We start from the raw sequence: 14,831 nt of genomic DNA on the forward strand, positions 1-14,831 counted from the left end.
CCTGTGTGAGCTTGGCCAGAAACGCGGCACCCCGGTCAGTGATCAAAATGGCGGGGGCACCGTGACGGAGCACAATGCACTCAATAAAAAATTGGGCTGCCTCAACAGCTGTCGCCGACGGAAGTGCTCGGGACTCCGCGTATCGTGTTAGGTAGTCCGTCGCTATGATAACGTACTTGTTGCCCGACCGCGACGTTGGAAATGGACCAAGAAAATCCATTCCGACAGTGTGGAACGGAACAGGCGGTGGTTCGAGTGGTTGGAGAAGGCCAGCTGGTCGTATGGGCGGTGTTTTGCGCCTTTGACACTCTCGACAAGTTCTTATGTAGTGACGGACGTACTTAGGAAGTGTCGGCCAGTAGTACCGTTCTCGAATGCGTGAAAGTGTTCGGCTGTAGCCAAGGTGACCAGCTGTAGGATCGTCATGGCAAGCTTGGGCGACCTCGGCGCGCAGGTCTTCAGGCACAACAAGGAGCCACGACCTCGGGCTGCTGTCGAAGTTCTGCTTGTACAATACACCATGCATTATCTTGAATGTCGGCAGTATGCGCTGGAAAATGCGAGGCACCGCAGCTTCGTGGCCTTCCAAGTGCGCCATCAGCTGATCAAGCTGAGGATCACTGCGTTGCCGAGCAGCCATATCTGCCATGTCCAATGCCCCAAGGAAGCCGTCCTCTTCGTCATTTTCGCCTCCCGGTGCCGGCTCCACGGGGGCTCGAGACAAGCAGTCAGCATCATGGTGTTTGCGGCCGGACTTGTAGGTGATGGTGACGTCGTACTCCTGTAGCCGAAGGCTCCACCGAGCAAGGCGGCCTGCTGGATCCTTAATATTGGCGAGCCAGCACAGCGAATGGTGATCGGTGACGACACGAAAAGGGCGACCGTACAGATAGGGCCGGAATTTGGTGATGGCCCAGATGACAGCGAGGCACTCTTTCTCAGTTGTCGAGTAATTGCCCTCCGCCTGCGAAAGAGCTCGGCTGGCATACGCAATAACCCTCTCAGCGCCGTCCTGGAATTGCACCAGCACTGCTCCTAGTCCTTTGTTGCTGGCGTCCGTGTGGAGTTCAGTGTCGGCGTCTTGATCAAAATGGCCTAGTATGGGGGATGTTGCAAGGGCGTGTTTTAATTGGCGGAATGCTGATTGTTGCTCCTCGGTCCACTCAAAGACAACGTTATCCTTCGTCAGGCGGTAAAGTGGCGCCGCGATCTGGGCAAAGTTCCGTACGAAACGTCGGAAGTATGCGCAGAGACCAAGAAAGCTTCTGACGGTCTTCTTGTCCGACGGTGGAGGGAAGGATGCGACGGCGGCCGTTTTCTCGGGGTCTGGCTTCACACCCACTTGGCTGACGATGTGACCAAGGAACTTTAGTTCACTGTATGCGAACCGGCACTTCGAAGGCTTGAGCGTGAGTCCGGCGTTCAGAAGAGCTTGAAGAACCGCTTCAAGACGCACCAGATGGTCTGCGAAAGTGCTTGAGAAGATGACAACGTCATCCAGATACACGAGACATGTCTGCCACTTTAGACCGGCGAGCACACTATCCATGACTCGTTGAAATGTCGCGGGCGCTGTACACAGGCCAAACGGCATCACCTTAAACTCGTAGAGGCCATCCGGGGTTATAAATGCAGTCTTTTCACGGTCGCGCTCATCCACTTCAATTTGCCAGTATCCACTCTTCAAGTCGATGGACGAAAAATAGCGGGCATGACGAAGACGGTCTAGGGTGTCGTCGATGCGTGGTAGTGGATACACGTCCTTCTTGGTCACCTTGTTGAGTCGCCGGTAGTCGACGCAAAATCGTAGGGTCCCGTCTTTTTTCTTCACAGGTGCGGACCACGGACTGTTGGATGGTTGGATGACGTCGTCCTTTATCATTTCGCGCACTTGCTCCTGTATGGTTTCCCTTTCCTTCAAGGAAACGCGGTACGGCGGCTGACGAATCGGGTGCGTTGCGGTGTCGACAATAATTGGATGCTTGGCGACGGGTGTCTGGCGAACTCGGGATGTCGTCGCGAAACAGTTATTGTACCGATGCAAAAGAGAGAGCAGTTCACGTGTTTGGGAAGGCTCAAGTTTGGGGTCGATATCCAGGGGCAACGTTGCAGGGTCTCGAGACTCGGGCGGGGCCGCCTCTGTAGGCAGCGCAACAGCTTCACGAACGCCGCTAAGTTCTTCCATTTGGGCTATAACTGACCCTTTTGTCAGGTGCTGCGGCTCGTTCCTGAAGTTGGTCACGAAGATGTTGGCACACCCTCGTCGAACATTTGCGACCCCTCGCGCAACACCAATGCCACGCGTAAGTAACAGCTGGACACTGCCTTCCAGAACGCCTTCTCCACATGCTGTTGTATCGGCTCGGACCGGCAGGAAAACTGTCGACAACGGCGGCAAGTGGACATGGTCGGCATCAACTTTCATCGCAAAGCCTGTGGCCCGAGGCGGTACTGGCGATGAAGAACGTGCGCGGAGGGTCAACCTGTTCTGCCCTATATCGATTACGGCGCCATATTCACGGAGAAAATCCATGCCCAGAATAACATCTTTAGAGCAATTCTCCAATATCACGAATGTGGCGGGGCACGTCTCACCGTGGATCTCGACGCGGGCAGTGCACTTGCCAACAGGGTTTACGATGTGGCCTCCCGCGGTACGTATGGGCGGTCCGTCCCACTGGGTGGTAACCTTGTGAAGACGCCGAGAGAAACTTCCGCTGAAGACCGAGTAATCGGCGCCGGTGTCCACAAGCGCCGTTACGTCGCGTCCGTCGATCAGAATGTGCACATTGCTAGAGGTTGCAAAACGATTCGCGCTTCCAAGGATGCCATCGGTCGAGCTGGGACATTCCAACGTAGGCGGAGGTTCTTTACTTCGTGCGACTCCGGCAACGCCACCTCCAGGCGTCGCCGTACTCAGTTTTCCCGAAGTGGCGAAAGGCTCTCACGGCGAGATCCGCGAGAAGGGGATGGTGGGCGGCGAGGTGGCGGCGACCGGGAGGTGCGAGGAGAAGCTATAACCGGTGATGGAGAACGTCGAAGGTAGTCTTGTATGTCGCGGGGCTGTTCACCGTAGCGGGGGCACGGATCAGCCCGGTTAAAACCCCTTAGGCCAAGCTCGCGGTATGGACAGGAGCGATACATGTGGTCAGGCTCACCGCAGTGAAAACACAATGGTCGCCGGTCCGCAGTCCTCCAGATGTCGGTCTTCCTGCGTCTCGGCGGTCCCAGGCGGGCATCAGACGGGTGCAGGAACTCGCGGCGTTGAAGGCCAGAATCGGGAGCGCTCTGGACTTGGCGATGGGCGGGAGGCGGACGACGAACTGCGGCGGCGTAGCTCAGAGTTGGTGGGTCGGCTGCAGCTACAATTGGGACGTCTTCTGGCGCCAGCGTGTGTCGCAGTTCCTCGCGAACGGCCGACGCGATGGAGACAGAGGCGGGCTGCTCAGGAGAAGGGAAGAGCTTTTTCAGCTCCTCGCGGATGACGTCGCGAATTATTTCTCGAACATCGGCTAGACCAACTCCGCCCAGGCCAGACGAGGCAAGACTTGAGACGGCAGGAAGGGCGCTCAGTCTCTGAAAGTGACTGGTTCTTGTCGCCAATGCGTGCTCGATATTTGTAGCTTCGGCGACAAATCCGGCTACTGTGGTCGGAGGATTGCGTATGAGGCCTCCAAAGATGTCATTCCGGACACCCCTCATCAACGCCCGTACCTTTTTCTCCTCAGTAGCCCGCGGGTCGGCGCGGGCACTCAGACGCAGCACGTCTTCGACGAAGCTCCTGACGCTTTCGGTGGGTCCCTGGATGCGAGCGTGGAGCAGATCTTCTGCTTGCTGTCGCCGGTGTTGGTTCGCGAACGTGCGCACCAGTTCGCTCTTGCATGTCTCCCATTAAAGAAGCCTCATGGTTCTCAAACCAATACTTTGCTGTGGCTTCCAGGGAGAAGTACAGATTCTGCAGGCATTGGTCGGGAGTCCACCCGTTATGTCGAGCTACTCTTTCATAGTGCTGGACCCAGTCTTCAACATCGTCGAGGCCATCGCCACGGAACGGGACGACAGATCTTGGAGTGACAGGCACGTAGACGATCCTCGACGCAATCGCGGGGTCGGTTTGTTGTGACTGGGACGCCATGGTGACGTTGGCTGTCCTAGATGTCCGCGATCCCTCGGGCAAGAGTCCAAATTCCGGCGCTTGGCCTTGCTGACGTCGGCTAGCGCGAGTCTCAGTTTCTGCCGAGGGCTCCTCCAAGAAAACTCGACGGCCAGGACTTAGGACGGGGCTAGAACTACGAGGCGGGGTGCGCTGCATGAGATGCGTTACCCAGCACCTCCACCAAATGTCACGGCTTGACGTACAGGCCGGCGGCGAGAACGGGTGAAGACAGAGAGCACAGAACAAAACAGGCAGGTCCACCAGCAGCAACGTCGTCGTCGGCGCGCCGCAATCGCTACTCGTCTTTTTCTTCCACTCGCGACAATATATTCGAACACATCTAAATTGTGTTAAGGCGAAATTATTTGCAGAGTACAAAATTATTCAAAGGTTACTACTGTAGGGACGGGTTGAAGATGAATCTCGGTATGACGAAGTCGAAGGGGTGTCGTAGTTTCTTACAGCCGTATCCTCGTTATATATATACGTGACCTCGACTGCAACTGCCGCATGAAAGCAGAGATTACCTGCCACTGTGAACACCGAGAACATGTTAATGCGCCGAAAGTGGGCGGCAGCCTTCCTCAGCCCACGGCGTGGCCAGTGCCACACCAACCGAAAATGTTGGCCAGGGCAACGCGCGGCTATTTCTTCCACGGCCCGCAGCATGGGATTCAGCGCCTAGAAAACGGTTCTTGGAGGACTAACGACTCAGAAGACAGGAAGAAACCTATTCAGGATACAGTGATAACGAATCTGACTGTCACGCGGATTCTGTTCGTTGTATCCGAAGTTAGTAATAAGTAGACGCCGTATTACAGCGAAAAAATAGAGTCAAACAGCGTGGCTATTTATTACAAAAAAACATTCAGCACGTTTTTTAGTTCAATGCGGACCTTATCAAGCCGCTTTATAAGTTCTACCGCTAAAGCGTTCCCGATTGGTTTTCTACGACAGTGTTAACTCGATGCGAGCGATGGAAAACATTTTGGAGGGAGATTTTGCTACGCATCGCAAGAATAGATCACTACCTTCAATATTTTTATAACAGTACCATAGTTTTCCAGTATTCAAAGGTTTTTCCCCATACATGTGCATGGTTATCCCCTGCGCAAATGGCGCTCGAGCTGCGCATTGGGCTCCAAATAAAGCGACATTTTACCGTAGCCATTATAGTCGGATACAGCTCAAGAACAAAGCGACGAATGCCCGTCAAAGGAGGCCCTCCAGCCATTGGCGTCGACCGATTTTCATGACGCCGTGGTTAATTTTACTAGGCCGTGGTTATGCTCCTTTCATCTCGCCATCCCTGCAATTCCACTCCAGCATGTCGTTCAAGTGGGAGATGGGGAGAACGGGTCAAACAGAGAATCGTTCGACGCCATTGAGTTGTATCCGGCTTAGGTTCTTGAAGCAGCCTTCGAGCGGAAGCAGAACCGCATAGACCTATGCAATTCAGGTGGGAACTATTGGTCCGCTGTGCGCCACCGCTCTACACTAGTCATGTCCAATTTTGTAATTGTCCTAGAGGGCAAAAATTTTGAATATTGAATAGTTGTAAGGTTCTATTATGGAAATATTGAAGGCAATGAATGACACATTCTTCCGATACGTGTACTTTCGTGATAAGTTTTCCCATCGCTGGCATCAAGTAGTTAACACTGACATCGAAAACGAATAGGGAACGCTTTGGTTAGATTATTGGGGTTTAACGTCGCAAAGCAACTCGGGCTATGAGGGACGCCGTAGTGAAGGGCTCCAGAAATTTCGACCAAAAGTTCACTACAGAAATCAATATATACGCACATCTTCCACTGCAGGCTTGCAAATAGGGAACGTTTTCGACGATAGAAAAAACGTTAACAGCAAAATAATGCAAGCCTGCAGTGGAAGATGTGCGGATATATTGATTTCTGTAGTGAAATCTTATGATATGTGTAAAAATTGCGTTGATAAACTCTTTCCAGTTCAAAATGTTTGTCCAGAACTGTTGGGTATGGACGCACACTGTCTGCCATCTGTGCTCTGCCTGCATGCGGCAGCAGCGCCAAAGGCGTCGTTTCGATAGGGGCACACAACGCACTCCACTTGACCGAGTGGGCTTGCAAGATATGCCTCTTGAATCAATCGCTGCCATAAGTCGATCACCAGCCATGTGCTGCAGTTTCGATTTCTAAGCTGCCCTGTCTAAATATTACCATATCCTTCAGCTTCCATTTTGATGCGATAGCGTTAAGGAGGTCGTCATGTCAGTAAAAATGCGCCGTCGCCTTCGGCGTCGTTGACTGTGAGAGAAAAATCCCCAAAAATTCCCTGAAAAATCCCTGAAAAATCTCCAAAGAAGAAACCTGGGAGGCGGGTGGGGCACACAGGTCACGTGACCTAGTGGCGCCATCATAATCAGCCCAGCGGATGGCGAGCAAACTACGCACCGCGGTTAGGAGTTTAATGGCACAAGGGCAGCTAAGGCCAAAGAGCGCCAGAAAATTTTTTTAAGTGTGTGTGATATTAAACGAAATAGGAGGGATCATAAAATGTTGCTCATTAAAAAACGGCAAGAAGTTTTGTCTAGTCAGCTGGAATAAATAAATAGCATCGCAATAAGATAAACATGGACTAAAATTTGAATTCAAAAGACGGGCGTTTAGAAGAAAGCTAAAAGCTGGGTTTTGCCAGAGGCAAGAGGGCGGGGAGTTTCCTCCCACCGTGCTTGGCTACGGGGCCCTCTTGTCGGTGCCAAGGTACCCTTTTAACGTGTTGCCCTGACCAAAAAAAAAATAAAAACGCAGAAAAATTTCAAATAATGCATAACATTGTCGAATGGTATAATGCGGTCATTTCTGAATAAGAAAGTGAAGGATGGTAGGTGGCAGTCAAAATAACGATTAACGGCTACAGGTTGCTTGACAATAGTAGCCTGGACGGCACCAGCCCCACTAATGGCAGCGCCTGCAATTGCAGGGCAGTGACACATCGCTTAACAGCTGCACCACTGCACCATTACTTTCGTTATTCGCCAGTCATGTAAAACAATACCGGGAGATAACGACTGTGATTAGAGTGCTTGTAAAGACACTTTTAGTTGCTGCGTACGTAGCGACATTGCGTACGCAACGCTCACTACGTTCCGTACGCTGTAAAGGACACCCCCGTCACACTTATAGTTGGCCGTACCGCCGCAGAGCAGTCGCGTAGCGCGTCGTGCTGTGTCGCCATCTAGTGACAAACACTGAAAGCGCTGTAGCGCTCGGCTGAACATTCTTCAGTTTCTGGCATAATGAATGGTATATTACTGTTTATAATGGACAAAAAAATGTATAATGTTTAATGAAGTGCAAAAGTAGGCACATGACTAAAAAGAATTATTCGACAGGTGCGGTTGCTATGACGATAAACGTACACAACGTTAGTTAGGCTTAAAAGGTCAAAAATCGCCTCATTATCTGAAAAACAAGGGGCATTTGTCCCTAATATTTTGGCGTGTGGGTAAGAGTAGACAAAATGAAAGCTAACAGCACAGTTTAGAGCGAGCCATCGCGTTGAAGAAAGCAGCGGCGAAGTGAAATCGGTCCGAAGCGGGCGAGATGGTCGCCGCCATGTTCCCTACGCAGCACGTAGCGTCCCGCGTTGCGTACGCTACGTTATGCTTTACAGCGGGCGGGCGTCCGCAACGCGCGGCTAGATACGTTGCGTTCTGCGCATGCGCATTCGTTACCCGCGGTGTCGTTGCGTACGCAAGCTCACTGCGTACGTCCAACTAAAACTTGATACCGGTTTAGACAGGCTCGTTGAAGCATCATATTGATAAAACAAAGATGATCACACCGACAGAGATAGAGAGAGAGAACATTTCACTACCCAGGTCCAGGTCTCCTTCTGAAGTCGGAGAGACGGAGCCCATATCGCCCAGCACGTGGGAGATATGGGCAACAAGCAGCGGCAGCCTCCCCAGGCAGAACAGGTAATAGTCCCAATATTGCAAATTTATTTATTTATTTGTGACGCTGGGTGTGCCGCGCCTCATAAAACGTGGTGTTAGTGACGAACTGTAGAATACGCTACAAAAACGCATGAAGCCCGGTTGCGTGTAAAAAGTCACATAAGCTTCGGGCGTAAATGTTTTTCGTTATCCACACGTGCAAAGTAGAGTCATTGTTTGCAGACAGGCCTGACGCGCACCAGTGAAGTTCCTGGACATGTCCACAGTAGGTGGTGGACATTGGTGTCGGAAGCGGGTGCTTCGCAGTGAGGGCATTTTTGCGGCGCAAGGTAGGCCACACGGGGGAATAAGAGCACATGTACGCTCGACCACCTGGGGTTCTTTAACGTGCACTGACATCGCACAGCACACGGGCCTCTAGAATTTCACCTTCAAGAAATTCAGCCGCCGCTTGTGGTAACGGCGGTGCGAAGGACTCCGACTTCTTATGACGAGCATGCTTGTTTGATGTAATGTGACAGTAGTCCCATGGAGGGGGTTGAGGCGCGAACATCGGACGAAGAGAAACTTTCCGTGCTCTATTGGTTTGTCTCTGGGTAATTAAATCTTCCAGTGTGTTGAGCTGCGCATACTCCTGCAGCAGACAAATAGGAGTTGTTCGGGGTTGGCCAGTAATGACTCGCATGGCTTCGTGGTTGAGTGCTTCAAGTGTGGACCACTGTCGTTTAGTAAGTTGTTGGAACTGAGCCTGGTATAGGAGCCGAGGTTGAAAGACAGTACAAACAAGTCGACGAGCTGTATCAGAACGGGTACCTCCAGAGCGATTGGCTATCCTGCGGATGAGGCCAAGTGTGTTTATAGCACTCTTGCGCATAGCTGACAACCAAGCCGTGCCCTTGCCTGAAGCATGAACGTGCAGGCCTAAAACTTTGGTATATTCCACCTCAGGAAGTGGGGCATTGTCAATAGTGACCACGAACGGAGTGGCTTTGAAAGTACGGCGGCCAGCTTTATTGCCCACATGGACATAGCAGGATTTGGAGATGTTGAGAGAGAGGCCAGTGTCGGCAAGAAAGTTGTGGAGGATATTGAGAGCATTTTGCAGGGAGTCTTGCTGCACCTAAGCTGAGCGATTTGTGGACCAGAGAGCGATATCGTCTGCATATGCTAGAACCTGAACATTAGGAAGGGTGGAGAGACTGTATCAGAGGAATGAATGCGATGTTAAATAGAACTGGGGCTAAAACTGAGCCCTGCGGTACACCCCGATTAGAAATGAAGCGGCCTGTGGGTTTACCATTGACGCGGATAGTAAATGTTCGTTGCGAAAGAAAGGCATGAATTGCTCGACAAAGCTGCAAGGGCATGCCAAGTGATGCCATAGTAATGAGAAAGACTGCGTGGAGAATGTTGTCGTAGGCCTTCGTGATGTCAATATTGCAAAATGGATGGTCTCACTCTGGTGCTTTTTAGGACGGGTCTTTGCCAATACGTTTCCAATATTGTGTCGATTAGATGTGCAGCTTGGGTAAGTCATTTTTAGATTATTCAACAGGGCAAGAATGCAAGATTCACTGAAGGAAACTCCTGGTATCTGAAACGTTGGGAAATTGCTGCAGTGTGGGCGAAGAAGTAATGTCTTCATGGATGAACAGTGATGAAAATTCGTCGTTAAGAAGTTGCGCACACTCAGTCTCAGTGTGACTGGTTCGCCGTCAGTATTAACTACTAATACGTCAGGGTCGGAAATCGGATTGATGACGCGCCAGGATCTACGAGAATTGTAGGTTCACCTAGAAGACGGGTTGGGACTGAAGAAACAATGCGTAGTTTTAAGAGTGACGGATATTCTTTATCGCAATTCCTGTTCTAGCTGCACGGTGTCGGGAGAATAGTACTGACTGCCTGAGGTAAAAACGTTTTTCTGAATAGACGACGAAGACGGTGTGTGAATCAAGACACACTTTTATATCTAATGGTGATGGCTGGCACATACTTCCCACAAAGTGACGCGATCGGCCATGTCGGTGCGCGTCGCTGAGCGCCGCAGCCCGCACGTCAGGATCCATGGCGTGGATCCTGACGTGGATCCTGACGTCACGGACGAGGCGGTCATCAAAAATCCCGGATTTGACGTCGATCCGCGTACAACCGCGCGTCGCTACACGTTTCGTCAGCGCAACGGTGCGAAGACTCACGTGTTGTCCTCTCGCGCCCGACGCGTTTAGGTGCCTCAGTTCGCGGCAAGGGCACGCTGCAGTCGGGTGGTCTTCGGTATCTGTTGTCGGAGACATTCATGTCCCAATGTGAACATTTTGTGCCAGTTACGGACTTTCGCGCTGAAATTGCAGAAAATTGGAACAGCAGGACCGCGCATACGACCACTTTTGTAAAAAAAAAAAAGACAGTATTCCTTGGGCTGGTCGAGGGCAACACTTCGCCGCTATTTTCTGTGCGAAGTTTCGCCCCGCAATTTGAGATGCTGGCGGGCGTTGATATAAGCGGCACGCAGCCATCTCAATCCGGGCCATCATGCCCGATTCGAATTCCACGCCATCATTTATGCAGATGCGATTGGCAGTGAAGAAGGTGCAGCAAATGTTTCCCCATCGCTCTCTCTCACCAGACTTAACACCAGGCCCGTACTTTCCGCCACCCTTAACATAGTATTCGGGAGCTTGCATCGATACGACCTATTCCAACCACATGCATCATCTTCACTGACTCCACGACGAATTTAGCGGATCCACTCGGCTCTATTTCGAGCACCCCCACTGAATCTGGTGGGCTCCTGGACATGCCGAGGTCACAGGCAACGATCCGGTAAACCAGCTAGCCCGCGATACATTAAGCAGGGCCCCTGAAATCCCCTGTCCATACGCTTAGTAGAGGATGGACGTCATCCAATACAAGGAAGACATCTCCAATTATGACTCAGAGTCCCACTCACACCAACACACGCTTTCTTACAGATATTGCCCTGGATGCTCAATAGCTGTGAACCATACACAATTTTGCACATTGCCTTCCTCACCCTGTTTCATGGAGTGCCTGGCTCGCCTTAGATCAGCAACAGGACAACATGGCCCTCATGCGCCAGGCCTGCTCCCTTTTTGATGATCGATTTTGAGCTGCCAAACAGTGATTCTAGTAGTAAAACCACATGCTCAAGGAATGCCCTGCTATGCATCTACTGCGTAGGGAGCAGCGAAGTGCTATTGCCAAGAATGCTGCACGTAAGGTGCTTGAGACCATCTTTTGGAAGCAGGGATCAGAAAAATGGTCAGTTACTACTGAGACAGACTGTGGAAAGGCAGCGGGGGAGGACAAGCGCGTACATAAAGCATCAAGCAGAGCGGCCAATTATGTCGTGTCGTGAGATAATGCCTGGCTTCCACTATCAGAAGCTGATCGAAAGTTCAAGATGTTGACTGATATTTGCTTTGGCCCCACACCTAGCTGAGGCCATGCCATTGCTACCTCGCACTGGCTACCACATAGTGCTGATGATGGCTGCTGGCACTTCACTGAGCCCACCAAACCAAATGTTCAATGACTGGCTCACTAAAAAAAAACACAAACTTTCCCTTAGTGAACAACCCGAAATTATATGCTGCTGGCAGACATAGAGAGAAGCAACACGTTCATTGCATCAAAGCACCCAGTCAAAATAAATCAAATATCGCCTAAAAATCGCAGTGAAAACTGAGATCTAAATGGCATACCGCATAAAAAAAATCCCACTGTCCGCGCGAGATCGGAACCAATGTTAACACAAGTCGCATAGGTTAGCCTCCTGAATCAACCACCTTTCGGTAGTAATGCACACCTCAATCTCTTCACGGCTACAGCAACGGGACTAGAGGTCAAGCCTGAACTGTAAGCACAGCGACAGCTTATATTCAGGACCACGCAAGCAGCAAAATCCAACGACGTCCTAGACTGCGGATACCAACTGCGACGAAAACCCTTGAATCCAATAAACTGTGATGAAGAAGATGACCCGCAGTAGACCTCTGCGACTAGTCGAAGACAAGGATGTCGAGGCAGAGTCGGCGCATATACCTCCTTGGCATTCACCACCATACCTTGGCCAACCCGCGTGGGTATGTGCCATTTTCATGTGAAGAAGAGTCAGTCCTGATGCTCCTATTCATAGTTCCGGTGTTTCGAATGATGTCCCAATCACTCATGATACAGAGATGATGGATTCAGATACGCGAGTCCTCAAACGCAGTGGCTCCCATATGTCTAACCCGTCTTCTCCTCAAAATCCGAAATCAAAGAAAGAACAGCTGGGCTCTAAGACAAAGCAAAATATTTTGGGACAGGCAGTTGCTGCTGTCCAGATTACGCAATTTTAGGGGTGTTACGAATACTCCAGTGGAACTGTCGGTCACTTATTTCAGCTTCAACTGATTTACTTCACCTCTTATCACAACATACTCCAGACATAATCATTTTGCAAGAAACTTGGCTTTCACCTATTCCTCATTTCGCCAAGATCGACAGTGAATACAAGCCCAGCTTTGCGGGACATGGCCGTTTAGTTCGGCAGACTGCCACCACGGGTTGCTTCACCCTGAACTCCTCCTCTCTCTTTTCATTTCCCCTTTCCTGCCTCGCATAGCCGCACGCGGGCAGACGGGAGGGAACACCGCGGCGGGGTTGGGCGGTCGGGTTAACCTTTGTTCGGAATACCTTCAACACTGTAGGAGGAAGGGGAGGAGGAAGGGCTTTGGGGGCGAAAGAAAAGTATCAATGTGGCGTGAAGCCTTCTCTGTGTCTGACGAACGCATACTGAGTAATCGGATACTCAGAAAGGCGCCTAGTGGGAAAAGAAAGAGGGGACGGAAAAGGCAAGATGGTTGACAGGCTTGTTGAATCGCTTGAAGGGGCGAGAATGCTTTCTGAGATTCTTTTTGACGAGTTGTAAGGTTTCCAAAAGGTGCCTCCAGGAGGTAGAGACGGAGTGATACACTGTGTGCCGTGTCTCTCCGGCGCCGTATTTTTCGCTACACACGCGGTATGCTACACGCACGCCCGCACGAACGCAAGCTGGAGCACCGAAAGCACACGTAGCGTGCGTCTGGATATCTGTGCCGTGTCATGTGGCCGACTGAGCAAATATAGCACTGGAAAGATGCGCTGAATTTAGAGAAAACAACCATAATCGCAAAATCAAGAATCAAAAATATTGTTAGTCTTCTTTATGGTGACAGTTACTCAGGAATAAGTGAGCACGCTGTCTGCCTCATCGACCAAGTAAAATTATAGTAACAGAAATCAGAGTGAAGGAAAACGAGGAAATCGTTTCCTAGACTCCGGCTATGCGATAAGGTGATATATTTTGTTTTTGTTCGATGCTGTTCACTTGTGGCCATGAGTGTATTGTTCAAGCGTGTATTTATACAGGCATGCATTTCGAGGCTACACCTTCGACTTGACGCAAGAAGTCACCCGAAAAACAAAAAAGTACATCTGGAATAATTTTAACTTTCATCGTGTTTCTAACCTTCTTTAAGTGAGCAACCATAAAAGTGTGTGGCTTTGTAAACAGCTCGAACATCACGATAAGTCACCAGTGCAAGTCTCTAGGAGTCATTAGCGCTCTACGCTGAGTGGCGGGAAGCGACTCCTTCGTCACACTAGGCACCCGAGGAACACCACAAGGAGCAGTCCTCCTTCGTCACACTAGGCACCCGAGGAACACCACAAGGAGCAGTCCTATCTCCGTTCCTTTTCAACACTACAATGAGAGGCCTCCCTCCGCTCCTGGAAGAGATACCTCACATTAAACACTCAATATATGCCGATGACATTACCCTGTGGACCAACTCTGGCTCTGACGGGGAAATCCAAAACTCCTTCCAAACAGCAATCAATAAAGTACACTCCTTTGTACAGGCGAACGGGCTCACATGCTCCTCCACGAAGTCCGAATTACTAGTCATCAGGGACAGACGAGCTCGCCTGCTCGTACCCGACCCGCAAGAACCTATTGTGCTTCAAGTCGACACCCATCCCATACCTCCGGTCCGCACCATCCGCGTTCTGGGTATGTTAATACAGAACAACACGCAAAACTCGGAGGCCATTCAGCGCCTCCGCACCACAGCCAGTCAGGTCAATGGCCTTATCCGCCGCATCAGCACCCGCCGGAGAGGTATGAAGGAGGATGACCTCTGTCGGCTCACGCAAGCTTTCCTCATTAGCAGGATAGTCTACTCCTACCCCTACTATCACCTCCGCCGGAAGGACGAGGAAGCTGTGAACAGCTTTATACGTTCAGCGTACAAAGCGGCACTGGGGCTACCTCAGTACGCCAGCACACAGCACCTCCTCCAACTCGGCATCTACAACACGCTCACAGAACTCATAGAGGCACACAAGACCGCCCAAATCCACCGCCTCTCACGCACTAAACACGGGCGGCTCATACTTGACCGTCTCAACATCAACCCCATAGGCGACGTCCACCCCACGACGCCCATTCCGATAGGGGTCTATAGCCGCCTAGTTATAAAACCAATCCCCAAAAACATGCTACCTGGCCGCCATGATACGCGCCGTCAGCTGAAAGCCCAAGCACTAGATGCCACATACCTTGCCGACGAACACGCAATATACGTAGATGCTGCACGGCAAAGTGCAAACACATACGTGGCTTGTGCAACCACGCCACAATCTACTATCGTCACCGCCGCCACAGTAGTAGCTCACTCTCCGACAGCG

General features: G+C 51.1%; 1 protein-coding gene across 3 annotated transcripts in view; it reads right to left on the reverse strand.

Annotated features, from left to right (window-relative positions):
* LOC149371177 (uncharacterized) overlaps positions 1–14,831 on the reverse strand; it is a 165,752-nt gene that overhangs the window by 32,389 nt on the left and 118,532 nt on the right. The window lies entirely within an intron of this gene.

This window comes from Amblyomma mixtum, chromosome 1, assembly GCF_055824585.1.
Source record: "Amblyomma mixtum isolate Tamu chromosome 1, ASM5582458v1, whole genome shotgun sequence".
Lineage (NCBI taxonomy): Eukaryota > Metazoa > Arthropoda > Arachnida > Ixodida > Ixodidae > Amblyomma > Amblyomma mixtum.